The sequence below is a fragment of the Erinaceus europaeus genome, chromosome 1 (genome assembly GCF_950295315.1).
Source record: "Erinaceus europaeus chromosome 1, mEriEur2.1, whole genome shotgun sequence".
NCBI lineage: Eukaryota > Metazoa > Chordata > Mammalia > Eulipotyphla > Erinaceidae > Erinaceus > Erinaceus europaeus.
In genome coordinates this window covers 25384254-25403977 of record NC_080162.1, presented here as the reverse complement: position 1 = coordinate 25403977, position 19724 = coordinate 25384254, and the positions used below count along the sequence as shown (strand labels likewise).

At 52.0% G+C, this 19724-nt stretch overlaps 1 protein-coding gene across 7 annotated transcripts in view; it reads left to right on the top strand.

Annotated features, from left to right (window-relative positions):
• ZMIZ1 (zinc finger MIZ-type containing 1) overlaps positions 1-19724 on the top strand; it is a 247006-nt gene that overhangs the window by 162640 nt on the left and 64642 nt on the right. The window contains exon 1 of one of the 7 annotated variants that reach the window (XM_060205490.1): positions 14432-14652. The exons of 4 other annotated variants lie outside the window; for them this stretch is intronic. The gene's annotated coding sequence lies outside the window, so the exon portion shown is untranslated. Of the gene's footprint in view, positions 1-14431; positions 14728-15426; positions 15547-19724 lie in introns of those variants that run through there. 2 more of the 7 variants (XM_060205434.1, XM_060205532.1) reach the window with 2 other exon arrangements.

Sequence of the window (19724 nt, the reverse complement as noted above, 5' to 3'; positions counted from 1 at the left end):
AGGGGAGTCGATTTACAAGCGGTGAAGCAAGTCTGCAGGTGTCTGTCTTTCTCTCCCCCCTCCTGTCTTCCCTCCTCTCTCCATTTCTCTCTGTCCTATCCAACAACAATGACATCAATAACAACAACAATAAAACAAACGCAACAAAAGGGAATAAATAATTTTTTAAAAAACCTAAAAAAAAAAAACCAAAAACTTAAAAAAAAAGACATGTATCTTAGCCAGTGAGCTTATCTTCTGGCCCTCTCAGCCTCCCCCCTTTTTTTTAAACCAGAGCACTGATCAGCCTGGCTTATGATGGTGTGGGGGAGATTGAACCTGGGACTTCAATGCCTCGGGCTTGAGTCTCTTTGCATAACCATTATGCTATGTACCCCCACCCCCTTTTTTTTTATCTGAGCAAGTAGGCACAGACAGAGGGAACAGTCTTCCTGGCACCCCTCCTTATACTAGAAGTGAGGATGGTATGATACAATACTTAGCACTAATCCTTTTCCCATTATTACTACGATGATGGTATCCTTGTGACAGCTGCTAATATTGCTGTTGTTATTACTCCCACTATCCTATTGCTTCTCATACCACCTCTATGCTACTAATAAGAATCAGTTAAGGTGTGGCCTGGAAGGTGGCGCAGTGAAAAAGCTTTGGACTCTCAAGCACGAGGTCCCGAGTTTGATCCCTGGCAGCACATGTGCCAGAGTGATGTCTGGTTCTTTCTCTCTCCTCCTATCTTTCTCATTAATAAATAAATAAAAATCTTAAGGAAAAAACCTTTTAAAAAAAGAATAAGTTAAGGTGTGAATGTTTTTTTTTTTTTTTTTTTAAATTATTTATTTATTTGTTCCTTTTGTCGCCCTTGTTGTTTTATTGTAGTAGTTATTACTGATGTTGTCGTTGTTGGATAGGACAGAGAGAAATGGAGAGAGGAGAGTAAGACAAAGAGGGGGAGAGAAAGACACCTGCAAACCTGCTTCACCTTGTGAAGCAGCTCCTCCAAAGGTGGAGAGCTGGGGGCTTGAGCCAGGATCCTTCTGCTGGTCCTTGCACTTTGTGCCACATGCACTTAACCCACTGCACTACCGCCCGACTCCCTGGTGTGAATGTTTCATAAGCCCTTCCGATGTTCCAGGTGCTGGACAAAATGCAGCATGTGCATTATCTCTTTTTATCATCACAAAAACAATTGAGAAGAAACTGAGCCTCATCAAGGTTCATTACCTGCTCAAGGCCACACAGTGGCAGGGTTAAATTAGACCCAGGCAGTCCTGCTCCAGAATGTCATATGTACCAGGCCCGACCATTCTCCAGAAGGAGGAGGGAGACTTGGCAAGCCTAGATCCTGGGCTGCCTTATGAAATAGCCCAAGGGGCAGTTCCCTTTTGTAGGAAGGGTAGGGCAAGAGCCACTCTCCTGCTTTGACCATTTAAGTTATTTTCCTTGCATCAAAGTGCCTGTCCCTCTGTAAGTCAGCCTTGTTCATCAGCTCTGTTATGTATACATGACACTCTAACACATGTGATGCTGAGACTCAAACTCAAGACCTCTTATTTGAGACTCAACACTCCACACACTGCCCCGTCATTTGAGGACATAGGACAAGTAGAATCAGGGTCAGTTCTCACACTCAGTCAGGCCTGGGTCTGATTCTACTCTGTTTGCAAGCTGGATGACCCTTGGTCTCATCCCTTCACTTCCTCAAGGTAAGATCTTATCACTGAAGCCCTGAGTGCCTCGAGATGTTATTATCCTCCTGTCCCTCCAGCCCGGAAGTCAGTGTGTCTGCTCTGCAACATCATTCCAGCTCCTTTGGAGTGAAGACCAGACACAAACTCAAATGCGACCTTCCTTGTAGATGAGGCCCCACCCTCACCCACCACCTGGACCAGTGATGGCAGGAAACGAACAGATTGTTGGGAAAAGAAACAGATTATATAGATTATTTGATCATTTGTTTAGCCACCATTTCATGGATGCCACAGTGTCCCAGGTACTGTGCTGGGTGTCTGGACACAGTGTGAGCTGAGGGAGAGGACTGTGCTACTTGTCCTCCAGGAGCAAACACTGGATGGTGGAGATAAAATAAGTACCCTCCAACAGTGATAAAATTATTGTGCTAGGTTCTACAAAGGATGGCAACAGAGAGAATGAACCTCGATGATTAGGAAAGTTGTTCTTGAAGAAATGCCCAGAGAGGGCAGGGAAAGGCATAACAGGCAGAGGGAACAGCATATGCTAAGGCCCTAGCATAGAAGGGATATGGGTTCAAATCTTCTCTTTACATTTTCAGACTGTTGGATGCTTCTCTTTGAGTCTCAGTGTCTTTTCCTGTAGAATGGGAACAGTGCCACCTGCCTCCCATGGCTTCATCCACCAAGTAGTTAAGGGGTATGAAGATGCCAGTGCCTAGCACTGGTTCTCTGAACACCCAGAAAATCTAGAGGCTTCCTCTCAGCTGCCGGCCTCCAACCACCCCAACACCCCAAGCCTTTGTCAGTACTAGTTGTTCTTCAGCTCAATTAGGTAATTAGGCCAAATTCAATTACACACTACACTCCCAGGTCTGTCTGGGACCCGAGGGGACTGTGAGCTCCCCTTGCTGAGGGGGACCATCCAGAGTGCTGGCACAGTTCCAACTGGAAACCAGAAGTCTGTCTGCACCCCAGCTGGAGAAACTGAGTCAGTGTTATTTAGCTGAAAATAATAGCATCCTCAAGGTTGAGGGCTCACTGTGCTTGAAAGCCTGAAACCAGGCTGCTGCCCCTTGGCTTGCCGTGCCTTTTCTCTCGCCTTTAAAAAGGCTCCAGAATGGGGGAGAGTGGGACTCAACTTCCCTACTCTCCTTGGACCTGTGCCAATTTCTCCTCCAGCTGTATGTTGGTACCCAGCCACTGCTGACCACTTTGATTGGCATGTGGGCTTGGGAGGAAAGCACAACTCCTATAAAGTTGGGCAGGCCAGTGTTTATAAATATCTAGAAACATCCAGACAGGACCAATACAGGTCTTGATACATGAGGTTTCCTGGGCCTCAAAAATACCAATCTAAAGAGCTTGAACTTGAATGTTATCCTGATAATCTTGGGGAATCATGGAAGGGTTTTTTTTTTTTTTTTTTTTTTTTTTTTTACCAGAGCACTAACCAGCACTGGCTTACAGTGCTGTAAGGGACTGAACCTGGGGACTTCAGAGCCTCGGGCATAAGAGTCTCTTTGCATAACTATTATTCTATCTACCCCCATCCAGAAGGTTTTAAACAATGGAATGACATGGTCAGATTGGCCTTTCTGCAAGCTAGAGGCCTGAGGCAGGTGAAGCAGTTTGGAGGCAGTTTTTGAGAGTCAGGATGGGGTCACGTAGAGGCATAGGGGTGGACAGTGACTCTTGAATGTGCCCATCACCCTTCTCTAGGCCACAGAAGCTCCACTGGTGGTGTGGGACTGTCTTATAGCTAACTCTCTAGTTATTGGTTCTGAAGACAATGCATAAAATCTTTCAGGAGAATATAAGAAGATATAACTTTTAATTTTAAACTGACTTTCTTTTCTTTGAAATAATCATTTATTAATTTCCATGAGAGAGCTGAGCACTACTCAGTTCTGGTGGTGCTAGGGACTGAACCTGGGACTTCTTTTTTTATTTATTTATTTTTTTATTTAAGAAAGGATACATGAACAAAACCATAGGATAGGAAGGGTACAACTCCACACAATTTGAACCTGGGACTTCTATGGCCTCAAGCAATACAAGTCTAGAATGCTTTCACGGTGCCATTTCCCCTGCCCTAAAATGAGAGGTTTGCTGGGGGACATGTCTGCCCTGCAGCACACAATCTCAGAAATCAAGCATCATCCTTGTAGAACAACTAAGGAAAAGTAGAAAGGAAGTAAAGTATAGCTGGAACCCCACTTAGGTTGATAAGTAACCATTATTCAACAAACATTTGTTGAGCACCCACTATGTGCTTCTCCAGGAATCTGGCGGTGGCCAAAACAGACAAAATCCCTGCCCTCCTGGAGCTCATAGTCTGTGAAAACATGCTGTTCTTGCAGACAGGCTGCAAACATGTGCACAGAATGGGACTGCTGGCCTGTTACATTGAAGCAGACTTCTTTGTCTTAGCAGGACTCTATATTATAGGCATCTCGTCTAATGTTATAGGAAATGGGGAGTGATTCAGCTCAGCAGTTACTATATACATACATATATATATTAATGAAAGAGAGAGGGAGAGCCAGAACATCACTCTGGCATATACAATACCAGGGACTGAACTCAGGACCTCAGGCTTATGAGTCCAATGCTTATTCCACTGCACCACCTCCAGGGCCACTGTCACACTTCTTCACAGGGCCTTCCCAGCCAGAGTTGGGGAGACCGGTGCCCCAGTGATGAAGAGAGGCCTAGCATCTGTACCAAATGACCTCACTGAGTGGGGAGGCCTGGTCCAGCAGAGGACAGCGGCCTGCTATGGCGAATGCAGTGACTTCACTCCCTCCACATCTTCCTCCAGGATAGTGGGTATCTCAGTTGGGGACTTGCCTCTGGACAAAGGAGTGTGCTGTTCCCACCTGCCAAGCTCAACTCTGTGGACCCTGATTTCAACATTAGGCCTCCCACTCCTTGCCCTGCCCTGGCGGCCACTTTGAATTTTCCCCAAACATTCCTCTGTGGCTTGCCTGCTCATGTCCAAAGCCCCCAGGGGTTGAGGACACCTGGGGCCACACTGGGGAGTGAAGGCAGCCACTGGATCCCCTGAGCTCCTGTGGTCTGGGAGCAAAGGGCAGGAAGGGAACAGGCACCCAGTGGAAGGTCCTCTCCCAGGATAATGTCAGCAGAGGAAGGAGGGCAACCATCTGATGATGAAGCATTGAATCTGGGGAAATTCAGTGGGCTTGAACAGTTCATAAAACTGCTGCAGTGCTGTGCAGAACCCACTGAGGGGCTTGGGCATGCTTTTTAATCACTCCTCCTCTCTTCTTACCTATCGGAACATTCCACAGGAGAAAGAGTCTCAGAATCCATCCACCCACCACTGTGTGAGCTCCTCGGCAACTCATTCTCAGCTTGCATACCCCCAGTGCCAGGTGCTCACTACGCACCTCTCCTGCTACGCACCTCTCCTGGGCAACCCTGTGAGATGTTCTTCATTTCTGTGATCCATCCCAAATCTTATATCCATACCACTCTTTCTGTTGTGACTCCCAGCATGGGTGAGGAATGGAGCTCAGAACATACAAACCAACCAACCAGGGTCTAGCCCTGAACCTTCCAGTGATAAGGACAAGAGCAGAGTAGAGCCCCACCCCACCCCCCATTTGAATCACACTGGCTCACTCTCCAAATCTCACACTGTGCTGAGAGAAAAAGGTAATGGATGAATAAGAGCCCTTTAGAAGTAGTGAGCCCTTAGATCTGTCTAGCACTTAACAGTTTGGAGAGCATGCCTTTGACCCAGCAGTTGGCAGGAACACGGCACTGTCAGGGGTGACATGCAGCTCTGGGGCATGCCAGGCATCTTGGGGTCCCGTCTTGACTTTTCCTCTAATCTGTGTGACTGCCCCCCCCCCCAGACTCTGTTTCGCCACTGGAAAAGTGAGGCAAGGGCTTCTTTAATGCTAATTGAGTTGATGATCCCAGGTAGGCAAGTAGAGAATCTATAGAGGAAAGGACTGGATGTAACAGGCTGCACAAGACTGGGAGTACACAGTGGTCAGGTGGTTGCTCTGGGACAGCCAGCATTCAACCCTGATTGTCCATACACACACATAGACAGACACACAGACACATACCACCTTGGACCAGAGTATATCTTTATATCTTCTCTGTGAACCTCATTTCTTCCTTTGCAAAGTGAATGCCGCCCCCTTGGTGTCTGCATGAGCCTTTGTCTGTGAGCATCAGGAGGGAAATTTGGCTGCCCGAGCCCAGACAGAGAGGTGTGCTCCACAGTCAGTCAGCCAGGCAGACAGAGAGATAGACAGATGGACAGCTCCAGCAGGAAGAAGGGAAATTGCCTCTCTTTTTTTTTCTTTCTTTTTTTAAAATTTTTTATATTTATTTTATTTATTTTTTCCCTTTTGTTGCCCTTGTTGTTTTATTGTTGTATTTATTATTGTTGTTGTTGAAACATCTTTTTCAGATGGACACCTGAATCTTTTTATTTAAATATTTTTTGTTGCTGTTAAATTTTACTTTATTTATTTAATGAGAAAGAGAAAGAAACCAGAGTACTGCTCAGCTCTGGCTTACGGTGGTGCTGGGAGTTGAACCAGGGGCTGTGGAGCTTCAGGCATGAGAGTCTTTTTGCATAACTATTATGCTATCTCCCCAGCCCCAGAAATTGCCTCTCTAACTGCAACTGCAGGGAGCTTACGTCAGTCCAACCTGGGGCCTGTCCGGAAGCCCCCTGTCAGAGCCGTGTTCTGGGAGCAGCAATAAAATCCCAGGATTGCTGAGACACAGACATTCGAGCTGCCTTGGCCATCCCCTGCCTTCAAAGGCGACTCCAGAAATCAATGGGAAGAGATTCATTAGAGGCCAGGGTGGCGAGTTCCCCATCTCCTCCTGCGGCTAGCAGCCCCTTTGTTAGTGAGCCTGAGCTTCCTGTCTGAACAGGCTGCCGCCACTGAGAAACAGCCCCTAAGCATGTTCTTCCAGACAGCAGACTGGGGACCTAGTCACTGGGCAGGCGGGTAGGGGAGGCAAGGCACAGAGTCCCTACTGTTCATTACTTTACACACCAAGCAGTTGTTCCCTGTTCTGTTCAAGTATAACAAATAGCATTCATCTGCCTGGCACAAGTGTGTGTGTGTGTGTGTGTGTGTGTGTGTGTGTGTGTGTGTGTGTGTATGTGTGTTTTAATATTTCTAGTATTTATTTCATAAAACAAAGAGGTCGGAGCACTACTCTGGCATTTTGCTAATTCAGGTATCAAACTCAGGACCACAGGCCTTTTTTTTTTTTTTTTTAAGTCCAGAGCTCTACCACTGTGCCACTTCCCAGGCTGCTGCCTAGCAGGTTTTAAGTCCCATCAGTATAACATACAGAACAAGAGAAGTTGCTGTTGGCATGGGCTATGCCTTCTGGAAAAGAGAGACAGCACTAAGCAGGAGAAATAATTGAAACACAGGAATCGTAAGTGTAGAGGAGAAAGCTAAGCCCGGTGAGTCTTAGGAAGTGACAGGAGGGGCTGCCCTGAGAAGCTGTCATCTGAGAACTTTGGCTACCTGTTAGAAGAGGAGCCAGAAGACTGTGTCTGGGACAGTATTGCCAGCTGGACAGCAAGGCTGGAGTCAAGTAGACTGAGAGAGACAAGAGGGAGTTGTTAATGTTTCGGGGGCTCCAGCTGGCCGGGCTAGCGTCATGGTGGTAGACAGAGACAGACTCAGGGACACACGGCTGGGCTGCAGTTTAATCTTTATTCACGAACAGGCAAATCACCACACCATGTGCTTCCCCCATCATTCTCCCTCTCCTGCCGCTGCTGGGACTCTCTGCATCCTTCACGAAGAATACCAACAGGGAGTGAGGTCAGAGAGGTATCAGGGGCTGTGTTATGTGGGGTCTTGTGGATTAGAGTAAGGACCTGTGTTTTCATCCTGAGCTGAAGTCTCTGGGGGAAGGGATTTTATCAGGGGAGTAACCTGCCATGGCTTGGATTTCAGCAGTGTCACCATGGATATCTGTTTGCTAGCAGTGCCCTTAGTGAAGTGCCACAGACCGGGATACCTCAGCAATAGACACTGACTACCTGACAGTTGTGGAAGCCAGAGCTACAAGATCAAAGCATCTACAGGTCCCTGTCCTCTCTGAGGGTGCTAGGGGGAAGGAACTGTTCTCAGCTTTTGTTCTAGCTTTTAGTAGTTAATTCCCTTGCTTGTGCTTGCATAACTCTACTCTCCATACAGGATGTCCCTTGTTATTTGTCTGTGTCTGCCTCTAGGTCCCTGTGTATTCTTTTTATAAGGACACTAGTCACCTACAACCGCACCCACCCCAGTGACCTCATCTCAACCTGATCATCTGCAAAGGCCTGTTTCCAAATGAGATCACATCTACAGCTACTAGATTAGGTTAGGACTCCACATCTCTTGAGGGCAAAATACAGATAAACACCGAAACCCATAGCACCTCAGCCTCTTGAGAAGTGTCAGTATTATCTCCTATGCTCCTCCCCAGGTGTTAAGGGCCTCACACCCATTTTACAAAGGAGGAGGAGGAGGAGGCCTGGAAAACTTAAGTGGCTTGTTAGGGTCACTAGCTGGTCAGTGTTTATTTCCTGAGCCTCAGTCTCCACCTCGAGCCAGGTCTGCTCCTTTCATAGTTGCTCATAGTAGGGTCATATGACCTATTCTGTTCTTTCTGGTTAAACCTGGCTCCTGCCCACCAGCCTCTCTGCCCACAGATAGCCTGGTGGCTGAGTGTCCCTGTGGCAAGGACAGGCAGCCTGGGCTGCAGCCTCCTTGCCAGCCACGGAACAGGCAGTTCTTAAAGCCAGAGGTGGCCAGAATGCCCATTCTGTGGTCAGTTCTTGGTTTCCTCTTTTCCCTCTCTCTCTCTCTCTCTCTCTCTCTCTCATTTTATTTGGTAGAGACACAGAGAAATTGAGAGGGAAGGGGAGATCAAAAGAGACAGAGACCTGAAGACCTGCTTCACCATTTATGAAATGTCCCCTCTGCAGGTGGGGGGAGAGGGGGTGGGGGCTTGAACTCACCTGGAACTCACCTTGAGCCTATAACATGTGTGCTATATCAGGAGTGCTACTGCCCAGCCCCATTTTTTTTATTTCATAGGGCAGAAATTGAGAGGGAGGGGGGAGAGAGAAAGCAAGACGCCTGTAGACCTGCTTCACCACTTGTGAAGCATCCCCCCTGCAGGTGGGGAGCAGGGGCTCAAACCCAGGTCCTCAGGCATAATACGATGTGTGCTTAACTGGGTACACCACCACCTGGCTTCCCCACACTCTCTCTCTAGGAATCTTTCTTCAGGATCCCCACAACCTCATGATTCTAGGATTTCTTGGAGGTGCTGAGTGGTTGTGTGGGGCAGTGGTTAGTTTTGTTCTCTTAATGAAATGAGTCTAAGATTTGGGCAGGAGCCAAATGAAGATTTCTGGGAATGCAGCCTGAGTCCCGGGATGAGGGCCTTTCTGAGGGATCCACCCAGGATGGGGATGGAGTACAAGGACAGCAGGAGAAGCCAAGGAGATTTCATTCATGACTCTGTCCCCCGAGTCCTCTCAGGTGTGTTGCCCTGGCCAGAACAGAATGTCAAGTGGCTGCTTATAATCACATAAATGCTGCATGTAGAAAACACACAGAGAAAGAAGCCGCTTCACCATATGTAATGCTCAGAAGAGTATAAAACAGGAGTCATGATCCTGATTCTCTGAGTGACCTTATGGCCACCTACAGTCCCACCATAGGAGCTATATAGTATGATGATGCCAGTGGAGACTCTAGACTACAGAGAGGTCTAAGCTCCTTAGCAAGGGCTGGCGAAATAGCTTACTTGGATAGTGTGCTGCTTAGTTATCCATGTGTTTCAAGCCTGGCCACCACTACATTAAAGGGAATATTGGTGCTATGGTTTTGGCGTGCGTGCGCGTGTGTCTGTGTGTCATCAATAATAATAGTAGGGTGTCAGGCAGTAGCACAATGGGTTAAACACACATGGCGCAAAGTGCAAGGATTGGCCTAAGGATCCCAGTTTGAGCCCCCAGCTCCCCACCTGCAGGGAAGTTGCTTCACAGGCAGTGAAGTAGGTCTGCAGGTGTCTCTCTTTCTCTCCCCCTCTCTGTCTTTCCCTCCTCTCTGGATTTCTCTCTGTCCTATCCAACAACAATGACAGCAATGACGATAATAATAACAAAAAAAAACGATAAACAACAAGGGCAACAAAAGGGAAAAATAGCCTCCAGGAGCAGTGGATTTGTAGCACAGGCACCGAGCCCCAGTGATAACCCTGGAGGCAATAAATAATAATAATAGTAATCTCAACAAGTTGTCTAAACCTCCCAGTGTCTCAGTTCTATCCTCTGGGGGGTGAGTGGGGGTGGGGTGGGTAATAATGGCACCCTTTTTGAGAGGCTGTCAGATGAGTGTGGTTTGTTGATGTCTGCTTGCCTGGCAGCCAGAAGCACTCTGTCACTGTGCATGTGCATTGTTATAGAGGAGAGGCCTGGATCCAGTTTGGGGCTCCTGGCCATATGTCACATGGGAATGTGGCCTCCTGCAGAAGTCCCCAGTGAATGGGAAAGATTCTGGCAGGTACACCTATCCACAGTGGAAGCTGTACCTCCCCGTGCCTTCTCAAGAGGGTATGTGTAGACTTGAGAAAGGTGACCTGGGCATAGGAGGACGGGAAGAATGCGGAGGAGCAGCCTTAATGAGAGGCATGGGGATTTGTGCCTTGACCTCTGCAAGGTGGGCAGGAGGCTTGGGAAGAAGGTCTTTGCATGCAGAGTCCTCAGGTGGATCCAGGGCCAGTGCAGCTGCTTGAATCTTCCAAGCATGGCCAAGCTGGCAGTGGGACAGCGGCTCCTTGGCCAGACACCTCCAGTATGCATGCCTTCTTTGGCTGAGTACTCTCTGGGGCCCTGCATCCGCTCTCACACAAAGAATGAAAAAATTCAGCGTGGTTGTGTGAAGATGGATGACCCAGTGCCCGAGTTCAGGCCAGTCACACTCATAGGGACACCCACCTCAGGGTGCCTCTGGGTAACAGACTTCAGTCACTGGGATCCTTGAGCAAACCAGCAGCATCAGCAAACCCAGCTCTGCAGCTCAGAACCCAAGAAGAGGCACCTCTTGGATTCATTATCTAGCCTCTTTTCCACTATAATCTGACTCTTATATGCTCCCTCCCTTCCCCACCAAGTCTAGGGGGAGGAGAGCCCAGCCCTAAACTGGATGGTCCAGGGTCAGAGCCATCTTCAACCCACCCTGTGGCATTGTTTTTTTTTTTTTTCTTCTCTGTACTGATGAGGGCTGGGCTGGGACCCTGGAAGCTGGCTTCTCTGTGGGTGAGCTGGGGAATACCTGGAGGAGGCCGCTAGTGCCCCAGGCTCCTCAGCATCCATCCCCTCCCCCAGCAACTTCATCCGTCCTGCAAGAGTGGGTTCCGCATGGCAGGCTCCTGAACGAGCTGAGCGAAGCCTCCTTCCCTCACCCTCCAGAGCCAGCCGCCACCGCTTTCCCTGCCGCAGCGCTGTGATTTATTGGCGGCTCCTCCCCGCCAGGCCCACGGGCAGGAGGAGTTCAAACACCCGCAAGAAAAGCCACCCCCGCTATTGATCCCTGCAGAAGCCTTTCCTTGTGCTGGTGGGCATTCATCAAGGAGCCCCGGCGCCGGGGTGCTATCTTCTTTTTCTTTCTTTCTTTTTTCCTTCCTTTCTTTTTGCCTCCCAAGTTATTCCCCCGGGCTGTGCCCCCTCCCCCGAGGTCACTCGCAGAGTGACAGCCAGCAGAGGTGGAGAGCTCCTTTGTCTACAGCCCTTTTCCTGTAGATCCTTATCAAGGCAGGCGCCCGAGGGGGTGGAGCGGCCACTTTGGGCCCCAGGCTTTTGAGCAGAGCTTTGGAAGTTGGAGAAGTGGAGTTGGAATGTGGAGTGTATGTGTGTGTGTGTGTGTGGGGGGGGTGTCTTTCTGAAGCTAGAGGTTGTCATTTCTGTATTTCTGTAGACTTGGGGTGTGTAGTGTAGTATTAATAAGAGTTTGCTAACCTAGTGGGCCAGTATGGGGCTTGAATGGAGCCTGGCCAGCCTGTAAATTAGCATGTGAAAACCCTGGCTTTGGCCAGGAGGCCTTCGGTGCTGCCTGCTGAATGCATGCTTGAAAACAATTTGTTTTCCTAATTATAGAAATCTGCCAGTGAAAAGTGTTTGTTGCCTTTTCTTTTCGTTTACCTGGGGGAAAGTTAGAAAGAAAAAAAGAAAAGAGTAAGAAGCAACTGTGTTTGGACCTGAGAAGCTTAAATAAACATATTAATGCTCTGCCCCCCCACACACACACACTTGGAAGAATTCCTGGGGGATCTGAGAGATGGGGGAGGGGGCGTCATAGCAGTTAACTGGCTGTGCTTCTAGGTCTGTAACCCTCTGGTGTAAAACCTCTGCTCAGTTCCAGTGCCCATTCTGACTCACCTATAGAAACAGTTTTTCTGAACTCAGTTCCTGGGAGTGCTCACCATTTGAGTCTTTGGTGGCTCAGAAGGCACTAAAGATCACACTCATAATGTTCTGTTGTGTTTGTTGTTGTTGTTGGTGGTGGTGGTAGTTTTACCAGAGCATTGTTCAGCTCTTGCTCTTGGTGGTACTGGGGACTGAACGTGGGACCTCAGAGCCTCAAGCACAAGGGTCTTTTGCATAATCATTATGCTGTCTCCCCAACCCTTCGTATGGTCTTTGCACAGAAATGGGAGAGTAGTCTCCAGGAGGGGGGTGTTCTGGTCACTTGAGGTCTTGTCTGTTTGAATTCTATATAATCAAAATTTGAGGGGGCAGGTGGTGGTGTACCTGGTTAAATGCTCACATGAAAGTGCACAAGGACCCAGGTTCAAGCCCCTGGTCCCCATCTGCAGGGGGAAAGCTTCATGAGTGGTGAAGCAGGGCTGCAGTTGTCTCTCTGCCTTTCTCCTTCTCTATCACCCCTCCCCTCTCAATTTCTCTATTTCTATCCAATAATAAATAAATCAAAATATTTTCTAAAATTTGAGCCCTAAAACCGGGTTTTTAGGGCACCCACCTCACTGTTTTCCTCTGAAAGGTGGGTTTGGTGTTGGGTGTTACCAGCTGGCGGCACTGGACTTTGTCTAGGGATCTACAGTGGTGGCTGGGCCAACCAATGGGGGAATGATGGGAGTCTCCCCTTAGTTATAGGACTGTGATCTTTGGGTTCCCAGCTTGAGAGGACTCAGGCTGGGAACCCAAAGATCAACCTTGAGAGGTTCCCAGCTCAAGGGCTGCTTGAGAGGGGAGGGCACCAATGAATATCTCAGTGAATGGATGACGGTCTCCCAAAGAAGCCACCATAACCCCCCGACCAGGGAAGCACCTTAGAGGAGATGAAACTGAGCAGAGGCTGAAATCTGTGCAAAGCAGACAAGTCCTTCTTCCTCTCGCAGCTCTCAGGTTGGTCCTGCAGGAAGGGGTTGCCAATTAATCTCTCTTGCAGGAAGCTAGTTCTTGTCCAAAAGGCAGCAAGTTATGAAGTATGAATTAATCCATTTACCCAGCTCCTCGGAGGGAAAGCCCATGACAACTGCATTTCCAAATGCCATCCCTGAAAGTGATATTTCAAGTGGCAGTGGGTGGGATTAGAGCTGCTAACGATTTATGTCAAACAAGGAGCAAGGGCATTAATTTCTAGATAAGTGATTTGTCTCAGCCACTTCCAGGGCAGGCAGGAAGATAGACAGGAAGGTTTAGGGGCCATCCAGAAGAGAGGCTCAGATTGAAGAGGGGGGAGAAGGGAGTGATCTGGGAGTGAAATCTGTAGAAGCAAGTGGGAGACTAGTGGCCCCTGACGGTGTAGAGAACAGAGCATGGCAGCCCCATGGGGCTGATCTAAGAGTCTCAAGCTCTATGGACAGCTATAGGGAAAATTCTCTTGGGGGCAGGTCCTTAAGACAGACCTTTAAGGGAGATTCTTAGCAGTCCTGGCTACAACCTTCCTTTCGGTGAACGATAGGGCCCCACTTAGCTTCCTAATTGTTTGGGGTAGTTAGGTCACCATTCAGAAAGATCGCTGGGGCAGATGGGCGGGTGTGTGTATGGGAGGGGGGACTATATAATGTTTCTTTCCAGAGGGTGAAGGGGTAGGCAAGGCTCAGGGACTGGGGGAGCGAGGCAGACCAGCGTGTAGGGCAGCGAGTGGCCATCCAGGAGTATCAGTTCTGCGGAACGGTAGGCAGAGTAAAGCTCAGCTTCACTTCCAGAGGCAGCCAGGCTGGAAGGAAGAGGCCGCGGCCACCACAGGATGCGGTGTCAGGAAGGCAGTGGCGGCCGGGGCGGGGCGGGGCCGCGCTCAGCAGCCGCCCCCGGCTTCCCTACAGCCGCTGGCTCCCGGGCACAGGAACTCCCCGAAGTCGGGGTGCTGAAGCGTACGTGCGCCCGCTCACCCCGCTCACCTCAGCCCTGGGGGAATCCCAAAGGTGGCAAAGCTTCCCCCCACCCCCAATTCCCCGTGCCAGGGAAGATGCCAGGCCGTGTCCCCGCTCCTAGTCAGTTCCGAAAATCCTTTAACCGAGGTAGCAATCATCCGGATGCCCCAGTCCTGCCCCGCCCTCTCGCTGCACCCCCGCCCCTCCGCAGAGCCCGCGCCTCCAGGCCGGTTCCCTTCTCCGCCCCCACCCCACCCGGGGACCCTCATTAGCATGAACACTGGGGAGGATTCGCTGGCTGGAGGGGGGCGGGGTGGGGGGGGGACACCCGAAGTCAGCCACCGCCAGCGCCTTCCCGGCGGCCCCCTCGGGCGACAGCGCTCTGGGAGACCCACTCGCACAAGTGTTGCTTCCAATTAATCGCCGAGGCGGGGGAAGGGAGGGGGCCTGGTCACCGCCCCCGCCCGGAGGCTGGAGCGCGGCTGGTCGGGTCGTGCGTTCGCTCGGCGGCGGCGTGCACCAGCACCACCCCTGCGTGCAAGTTTGAAATGTGAGCTGCCTCCGATTCACACTCGCTCGCTCTCCCTCGCAGCAAAGTGGCTGGGCCGTCGGTCTGCGCGCGCGAGTGAGTCCGGGCGGGGGGCTCGGGCTCGGGCTCGGGCGCGGGGGTGGGGGCGAGGAGCGGGGACAAGGCGGGCGGGGAGGGGAGGGGAAGGGAGGGCGCGCGCGAGCCGGGGCTCCCGGGAGACGCCGAGGCAGGTCTGCTCGCCGCCTTTCATCCTCCTCCCGCGCTCCTCCTTCTCCCTCCCCTCCCCCCGCCGCGGCGCGCCCGGCCTCCCCGGAGCCCCCAGCCCCACGCGGTCGCACGCAGGGTGGGTGGTCACGCCGGCCGGCTGGGTGCGGGCGCGCGGCGGAGGCAGAGGCGGAGGGCGCGGGCCGTGGGAAGTTTGGCCGGCGCGCCCCGGGCGCCCCCGCCCCCGCGCGCCCCCGGCCCAGCCCGGTCCCCGGAGGACTGTCGCTTGCGCCCGGGCGCGCGGCTGGCTGCCTCTCCGGCGGCCGCGGCCCCATTAGCGGAGCCTCCGCCTGTGATTGGCTTCGCCCGGGAAGCTGGAGACGGGCGATGAATAATTGATGTGTGCGGTGCGGTAGCCGGACGGCGGCGGCGGTGGCGGGCAGCAGCGAGCGGGAGCGCGGGAGCCCGGGCGCCCTCGGAGCGGGCAGCGCGGAGCGAGCGGGCACCGGAGCTGCCGGGGCCCCCGCGCCGCCGCCACCGCCGCCGCCTCCGGGGCGCGGAGCGGGGATGCAGGCGGCGCCCGCTGCCTGCGCTCAGCCTTTGTTCCGCGCTGGCTGAACCTTGCCCGGAGGAGCTCTCCGCGGCCGCCCCCGGCCGGGCCCCAGCCCCCCGCGGGCGCCAGGGCGGGACCGCGGCCCGTGCAACTTGTAGGTGAGTGTGGGGTGGTGGGGTCGCCTGCGGGGCGCCCGCGGGCCGGGCCCGGGCGGCTCGGGGCGCGGGGTGAGTGTGCGTGCCTGTGTGTGACAGAGGAGGCCGGTGCATTGTGGGTAGCGCCGTGTGCTGCATGGTGTCAGCCCCAGGCTTGGCCGCGAGAGTGGCACCGGCGTGCGCCTGGCCCGTTTTGTGCGCCCACCGAGGGCACCCGTTCTTCTCTCTCCTGGGGGCTGGAACCGGGCTGCACCCCCTCAATTCCCTCCCCCAAGGTGAAGTGGTGGCTCTCCAGCAGACATTTTTACAAGGCTCAGTCGGCTCCTATTGCAAAAATAAGAATCAACCAGGAAGCCTTTTACGCGGAGGCAGCGGCCGCGGGTCCTTAACTTCAAGCTGCTCCTTTGTCAGAATGCAGCCCCAACGCTGAAGGGACCTAGAGACCCACACCACGGGTGCTGGCGATCCCACCACTGCAGCATGGAGCCCTTTGGAGAGGTGGTGGTGGGTGCAGAACAGACTTCTGACAAGTGTTTGTTGGGAAGCTGGCTGCAGGGGGAGGAGAGACAAGGGTTTGCACTAGATGGCAGGAAGGGGCCTCTGGGGTGCCTGACACCAGACGTTGAAGATCTTGCTTAAGACCTTGGAGAGAGGTTTTCTCAGAGAGTGGCCCTGGGCTGAGGGCTGGCTTTGGTGGTTGCTGGCATGTGATTCTGCTGTTAGGAGCTTGCAAATCTTGGTATCTAGTGCAGTGGAGAGGTCCCAGTCCCTGGATCCAGCTGGAAGCCAGCTTGAGAGAGACTAGGAGAAAGCAGGGCTGTGATTCTCCCTGACCTAACCCTCTGGTCCCTTTGCCTCAGCAGTGGGAGGTGGCCCCTTCTCAGATGAACCTGAGAGATTGTCATTGTCAGGGGAGGGCGGAGTGCAGGTCCCCTCTCCTTGACCATCAGGATTGCCAGATGGGCACTAGACGTGGCTGGTGGCTGCTTGTTAGAGGGAAGGTTTTGTGATGCAGCTGGCAAGGAGTTGGTGCCAGAGAGTTTATTAATGACCCTTCCTTGAGAGTGGGCCTCAGCTTAGGCCAGAAATCCAGCTGGAGAGAGGTGGAGTGGGCATGGTAGTGCTACACTCAGATCAGGGTGACCTCAGGTGGTGGGTGGACATGCTGCTCATTGCCCTTCCTTTCCACAGCAAGAGGGCCTGTCCTCTGGTGGGTGGATGGGTGGGTAGGTGGGGGTGATGAGTCTTGGGGTTCACGTGGCTGTCAATAAGGTTGTTCCCCCTTTTGTTTATTAGCTAAGCAGTGACTAACCCCCCCCCCAATAGATTTAAGTCCCCTCCTGAGCTATTTTTACCCTGAACTTCCTTAGTGAGAAACCACCAACCAGTGATGCTTTGGTGAGAATCTAGGTCTTTACAGGAAGCAGCAGTCTGCAGAGTTTGAGACTTGCTTTATAATGTAGTCTCTGCTCCCCTACACAGCCCGCCCATCTACCAGAGCCCTTTCTTGCCTCTCTTACTCCTTGTTTTACACCGCAGCCTATGTGTGTAGGGACTCAAATCCCCAGTTTCAGATGGCAAAGCAAATGTATGGAGAGACCACATAGTAGGGGATAGGGAAGCCAGTCCATTTCTTTGACTGTGAGCTCTTGGAAGGCAAGACTCATCACTGTTGACCCCAGTGCCAGTCATAGAGCCTGGCAGGTGGCAGATAGATGCCCAGTGGCTACTGAGTCACTGCACGAGCAGACAGCTGGCTGGGTGTTGCTCTCCCAGGTGGGATGGAGAGATGATGGAAGTATTGAGAGAGGGCTTTGAACTGAAGTTGGTGCTGATGTGAGCATTAAGCAGCCAGGCCGGGGCAAGCCCCTGGAAAGTCTGAGATGAGCTTTTAGCTTGGTGTCAGTCAGACTGAGAGAGGTGCTCCCAGATTTTTCAATCCAGTCTTATCTGGGAGTTTCCCTGTGGCTTTTTCTGGAGTCTCACCAAGTTTGGGGCTAGTACTGTACCATTCAGTCTGGTAGCCACTAGCCACTGTGACTGTTTAAAGAAATGAAAAGTAAAAGTTCAGTTTCTCATTTGCATCAGGCACTCACCGGCCACACGTGGCTCGTGGCTAACAGATTGGGTGCTTAATTTAGGGGACATCTCCACTGGATTATGCTGACCTAGAAGGATGGACTTAGGACAAAAGTGACGTGCAAACAATGATTCAGAGCCCACAGGTGTGACAGAGAGGGACGGGTCCATGCCACAGAAGGGCCTTCTGCTTTCTTAATGCTCTATTTCCTGACAGCCATGCAGCAAAATGGGGTATAGCCAAGTCAGGTCCACCAGCTAGCAAGGGGGAAAGTTGAGGTTATTTTTCCTGAGATCACCCAGCGTGGGGTGGTGTGAACCCCAGGTTGCCACCCCAGCTGAGGTCAGCCAGGAGGCAGGGGGTGGGCAGCAGCCCCACGAGCAGCCTCAGGTGCCCAGTAGGCGTCAGCCTTGGTGAAGTCATGCATCGATCGGGCGGGAGAGCCAGCTCAGCCTCGGGTTCCCAGGAACAGAGAGTTCTGTGCTGGAAGGAAAGGGAGAGGCACTCTGGGCAAGGGAAGTGTTTACCTTGATCGATGCGCCTCTGGTCCCCAATGCGAGGCTGGCACGTCTCTACAGGGAAGGACCCTGTTGGTGGGCTTGTGGCCAGGTTCGTTAGCACCACCCCCAGAGAGCTGTGCAGCCCCCAGCCCATGGGAGGGAAGAATTTAGGGGTTCTGGCTAGCATTAAGGACCCTTTGCTTCCACCCTGACAGAGCCTGCTGCCCTTCTTGGCACCCTTATACATGCCAGGATTGTCCTTGCCTCTCTAGAAGCCTCAGCTGTGAGAGGGAAGTCTCCCAGGGCCTGGCAGAGAAGCTACAGCCTCAGGAGAGAGCCTGCTCAGAGAAAAACAAGGCCCCTGCCTTCCAAGCACTCCAGGCTTCTCCAGGAGCTCCCAGGCCACTCACAACAAGCAGGACAGGACATTTAACCCATGACCCTGGACAGACCAAGGGACTTCCTGCCCCAAGGTCACATAGCAGTGGCCGGTTAGGGAACTATAAGTTCCCTCCTGCCATTTTGGACTTGAGATTTACAGATTTCTTTCTTTCTTTTCTTTTCTTTTTTCTTTCTTTTTTTTTTTCTTTTTTCTTTTTCTTTTCTTTTTTTTTGAGATTTACAGATTTCACTGTAGCCTGTGTTGAGTTTTCTGCTCCACTCTGGGCTGAGGTCACTGTCTCTGACCTTAGCCTTGGGATTTGAAATTGCCACCTCCTTCTGGCCTTACCACAGCCTCTAGTTCCCTGTGACTCTGAACTGACCAAGAAGAGATGCTTGGAAAAGGGGTATCTCCCTGCCAGGGATCCCAGCACCCCTGAAAGAGGATTTTCAAGATCCAGTTTGATGAGCTGAAGGAATGAGAGGGCCCCAGGCAACACTTCCAGATTGTCAGTACTCTTGATGGAGGCAGAGCTGGTGTTCAGGGCCTCTGCTTACTGTACCTTACCTTGGATACATTGTGGACCACCTGGAGAGGCCCCCAGAAGACTTGTTGCCAAAGTCTTAAGGGCTCTATGTCCTTCAAAACTGCCTGACAGAGCCAGGCAGTGACTCTGGAACATTCAGGCTAGACTACCACCTGGCTCCCAATAGACCTGAAAGTGGGCCCTCCCCTCCCATCCTCCCTCCCTCTCAACAATCCCACCAAGACTCTAGCTCCTGCCTGGAACTGGCCCAGGGGCATCCCCTGTGCCCCTGCACTTCTTAGGGTTCTCCTGCCCTCACCTACCTGTGGCGTGGGGCCAAGCCTTAGGAGTAGCCTAGCGGAGGGTGCTAGAGATTGCTGGGAACCTGGCTGGTGAAGCAGGGACGGTAGCTTTACCCAGGACACCCACAGTCCCTAAGGCCCAGCTTTCCAATCAGTCAGTCACACAGTAGTCCCCTGCCTCTGTGATTTAGCTGCAGTTTGGTAAATCTCCCCAGATGATTCCGCTGCTGTTTATGGAAACATGGCTCCCAGGGCCTAGCCCTCAGTGATGATATCTATGTTCTGATACCAAATTAGTGTATGACCTTTGACAAGTCACTTCCCCTCTGGGGGCCCTCTCTTCTCATCTCTGTACTAAGAGCATGGCTCTGTGTCTCATCTTTAAAAGATA